Here is a 4,979-nt window from a genome sequence, read left to right on the forward strand (position 1 = left end):
CCTTTCTTTTTTTCCCGGGGTGCCCCCCGGTGTTGGGGGGGGGGGGGGGGTAGCTGCTTGTCTAACTCTCGGGCATCTGCCAATGCCCCACTGTTATGTTGGTGTTGACAAAGCCTGTCCTAGCCCCAGTATGTGACTAAGCACTTCATCCCATTCCAGGCCAGGGGCTCTGAACCATAGGAGGCTGCTGGAGCCCCAGCCAGAGACGCTGCTGCTCATGTCCAGCTGCGGGCTGCAAGTCTCCCATGCGAGGGGGAGGGGAGCTAAAAGGGTTGCACTGAAGCACAAGCTTCAGGGGAAGCTCCAAGAAAACACTGCACTGGATTTGGTGACCCACTGAATATGGCACCTTGTTGCTGTGGACTCGTAACAGCCATTTGCAAAGAGAGAAGCCAGAGGCCAGGAAGGCCCCTCTGTAATAGCAGATGCAACTGGTGGCAACCCTGATGACAGTGACGGAGCAGGCATCAGAGGTAGGTATGATGATGCCTGTGTCACAGAGGGAAAGTCTTGAGGCCCAGAAGTTAAGATGACTGATCTGACCAAGGTCCAGAATAAATCAATGTCGGAGATGGACTCAGAACTCAGAAATCCCTCGACCTCCATTTGGTGCCCACCGCGGTCCACTGGATAAGGCGGTCAGTCCGCTGGGATGTCAGTGATGCTACCAGCAATCTTCCCCCTGCCAGGATCACCCCCGTCTGAAGCAGCCAGCTCAGAAATTGTTACTGCTGCAATGAAGTTGCCTGTGACCAGGAAGGGGGAAGGGTGCGTGGAGGATGAACTGGCATTGCCAAACCAAGCCACTGGTCTGGTTTCCGTGTCTCCTGCTTACTACATCTCAGAAACTAGAAGGGGCGATGGGAGTGGGTGAGAGACACCACGCATGGGGTCACCTCCTCTTCAGGGACTTCTCCATCTGGAGTTCATGCTGCTAGCTCTGCCCTAGTGCTGCCCCCAAGAGCATGGGAAGGACCTGGACACCCCCTGCTCTGACACAGAGCAGGTGTATATAAAGGGCACAGTCATTTTGTGGGAAGGGAGCAGCAATTTCTTTGTCTGATGCCTGATGTACATAGCCAGTAGCTAAACTCCTCTAGACAAATAGCTCTTCCTGTTCTGTGGGTGTCAAGCTTTTCATGAGCTCTCTCTGTTTCACATGCGAGTTATTTCAGAGAATAGCAATGGCTCCTTGCCGGAACCCACCATACTTCTCAGCTCCAAGCTGGGCACAGCTGGAGGAGAAATCGTGATCACTGAATAGAACAAGCCGCCAACACACAGAGAGACTGAACCCAGAGAGGAGTGCATCAGCCCTGAAGTGGGAGGAAGGAATGGATTATAACTGAGGAGAGACAAGAAGTAGTAAGGCAGGAATACCAGGCGTTGGAAAAGTCTCCCTCGCCCTCCCTCAAGCAAACGAAGCGTGCGAGATGTGAAGTATGGGAAAGCAGGCCGGCTTTTGAACTCATCCCGTGTAGGATGGCATGCCTTAGGAACATAGCATTGTGGTATGGATGATGAATATACTATGTCTTACTAGTCTTATCTACACGTCCGTGTATCTGCTCAGTAAATCTCACATTATGGGGGAGGGGGGTGGGGGATTTGTAGTGGGCTCTCGGGACTGGTTTGGAAATGATCTCGGGTTGGTAGGAGGAAGCGCACCTCCATCTACAACCCTCGTGCTGCAGTCAGCAAGGAACGGGGCTTTCAGTGAAGGGGGTGGGGGCAGGGGCTGGGAGAGGCTCTTGGTTTGGGTCACTGAACCTGAGATTTTAACAATACAATTTGCTTAACTGAAATGAATAAAAAAAAAAGTTTTAAAAGAAAAAAAACAAAAAAAACCAGATGGATCGAAGTTGCCATGTCACCGGTTTCACTTTCGTGAAAGGTTCTGGAGCCAAATTTTTGTTGCTAAAAATGGTCATTGACAAAAAAAAAATCTTTATCAGCAAAATGTTTAAATTATGTAATAAAAAAAATGATGCAACTGGGCCTCACTGTTTCACTGCAGAACGTGCAGCCAGGGAAGCTTCCAGGCTCCTTGCTGGGACACCCACGCAGCCACAACTTACAATGACAGAGGGAAGACTTTTCACAAATGTTATAAGCCGCACTTGCCAGCTCTTTAGGTCATCTGGTGCCAGCTCCTCCTCCCACAGGTACCAGGAGTTCACCTGCAACAAATCAGGGCCTGGAGGAAGCTGTGAACAGCAGGAAACAAGGTGGGAGGGCTGCACAGTGGGCATCTGCAATTACCTCAGGGTAAATTAAAGGTTGAGAAGGTCAGCTTAACCCTGCTTCATTCAGAGGTAAATCTGCCCTAGTGTAGTGTTCACTTACCATACGGTAACTATGGGCACATGAGCAGTTATCACACGAGCTGATGCATGGTAAGTTTTGTCCTGGTAACTCTAAATTTCTTGCTCATCTATAGCCCTAAGCATCCATGCTGGTAGCTGCTGCTATGTAAAGAAAAGGAGATGTAGGAGCTGGCCCCATCCAGAGCTGCCAGCAAAGCCAGTAAGTACTAACCAGTGCTAACCATGACTTCTCCCCTTGGGAGGAATGGGGAGTTGTATGAGAGCTGTGTACAACTAGGAGAAAAGTTCCCATAAGACTTACTTCCTGCCAAAGCATGGTCTGAACTATGGAACTATGAGAATCCTGGCCTAGAAGTCGGAGAACAGGGCAGAGTAATGAGACTTCTGCCTTCTAGTCCTCTGGGAAAGTCACTTAATTGCCCCATGACTCAGCTTCCCCACCTGAAAAATAAAGGTCATGGTAATTACTGATCACTGTACAGTTCTTTGAGACAACTCAGAAATTACCAGCTTCATGCAGCTGAGCTCCAAGGTTACTGCATTTCAGTACAGCCCTAACAGGGCGTTAGTAGTAGAAGAGGTAGATCAATAGCACATATATCTTGCAGCTGGAGAGAGCCGAGTCAACATCTCTTCTGCGTTAGCCCTTATGCCATGCTACCTCCCATGTTACCAAATAGTCAACTCCATTCCTTTCCTGAAGGATGTCTTTCCTCTGCACACAGAGAAAACCATTTCCAAAAGGAGAAAGGGGGAAAAACAAGCAAACAGCAACAGCCAGCCTGAGGATTCACCATTTATTTAATTTTCTTGTAAAAAATCATATCCCTAAGGCCTTTCTCCTATGTTGCAGAGGGAGAAATTGCAATGCAAACCAGAGGCCAGAGCGTGGCTCACTTAAATAAAAACATGACACAAACAGTTATTTAACAGATAATCATCAAGCACCACTAGGACTGTGCCACTTTATCAGAGACCTGGAGGGATGAGCGTGTCTCCAGAAAGAAGCAGCTGCTTTTTCTGGACCAGGATGGAAGTTACAGCTTCTGCTGGGACACAGGGCAGGAGACAAGTATCCAACAGATCTAGATCCTTGCAGTCAGGGGACCAAGGGACCTTCTTCACTGAGGTGAAGTAGCAAAATGGCATGGGACCTACCCATAGGAATTTGAGAGAGGGTGGAGATCTGAGCCTTGGGTTCCTCCAAACACAGGCAAAAAGGGGACATGCAAGAGTTAGAGTCACATCAGCTGCTCTACTTGAAACATCCAGTTTTACATTTCTGGGGGAAGGGAGCGAACAGCACCAAACTTCTTCCAACCTGGAAGTGGAGACATGCCTGGTTACACTTAAGATTGTTTTTGTTCAATGGAGAAAATCAAAATCCTCATGTTTGGATGAGCTGGACCCTCAGGTGCCAGCCTTCTTGGCCAAGGTGACTAGTACAAATCCTCTGCTCTTGCTAAAAGTGCCACAGGAGCATCAGTGCCCGCTTTCCAAGGTCTCATTTGAGATACTGGCAGCAAACAGCATGGTACTCACCTAACTCACCTCAGAGCAACAAGGGCCGAGTCAGCCTGTGTAAAGTTTGCACCTGCAACAGGGGCATATGGCAAACCTGGGGCTCTGACCCTGGAGTCACCAAATCCAGGTAAGGCCCCTGAAACCACTTTTGACCCAAAGGCCCAGATGAGAAGGGGTGGAGAAGATGAAACATCCCCTTGGAGAGAAAGACGTAGTGGCAGGAAGGACTTTTCACCCAATGTCCTTTCACAATCCTCTCTGCAGCAAGCCAAGAGGTCAGAGATGCACCTCCGGCTCCTTCTGGTGCAATCGTTTGAACTCAAAATGAAACACTTCCTTCTTTTCCTATGCCTAGGGAGCCCCCACCTTGGCTATACAGGGGGAAGGCTTGTAATGAAGAGCTCACAATGGCACCTCCCTCTGGCCCAGACAAGCCTAACGCACAAAGGCTGTCAAGGCAGAGATATTGTGAGGATAACGCTAGTTGGCAATTGCAGCTTCCATGGCTCAGAGCTCAAACCCACCCTGTTCTGCGGCTCATCACTGAGTTCAGAAAAGAGGGATGATGAGAAACATGCAGAGGGGAGCAAATGAAGGGAAACCAGCACTGCACTGCACTGCACTGTGCGAAGTGAGGAGCAAAGCAGTGCCATTCAAGGAGGGCAGCAAGTCCTGGCTGTGCCCAGGAGTTGAGAAAAATCTCTTCAGGATGAGGAAAATATAGACAAGAGGAGTTCAGATTTGGCTGGTGGCCACAAAGCCTGATAAATACCCAGATGGCAACAGTGTGCCCACCTCCTCCTGGCTGTGCCTGCAGGGATGAGATCCTAGTACACTTAACTCTTCCTGGTCAGCAGTTTCTTCAAGCAGGTGGGTATCTCCTTCCTCAGGCACTCCCAGGATAGACATGTGGAGCATCACATTCTTGTTGGAGGACAGCGAAAGAGTGTGATCGTGTTTGCCTTAAGGCACAAGGTCACCAAGTCTGACAAACCTGACTCAAGGCACCAGGGTTCAATTCAGCAGAGTCAAATGCAGCTGGGATTGCCAGGCTTGGATTCCCCTCCCACCCAGGCCTCCTGGGCCACCCTGGTGTACACACACACACACACACACACACACACACAC

The sequence above is a fragment of the Gavialis gangeticus genome, unplaced genomic scaffold, assembly GCF_001723915.1.
Source record: "Gavialis gangeticus isolate Ggan-Ray unplaced genomic scaffold, GavGan_comp1, whole genome shotgun sequence".
In the NCBI taxonomy this organism is placed as follows: domain Eukaryota; kingdom Metazoa; phylum Chordata; order Crocodylia; family Gavialidae; genus Gavialis; species Gavialis gangeticus.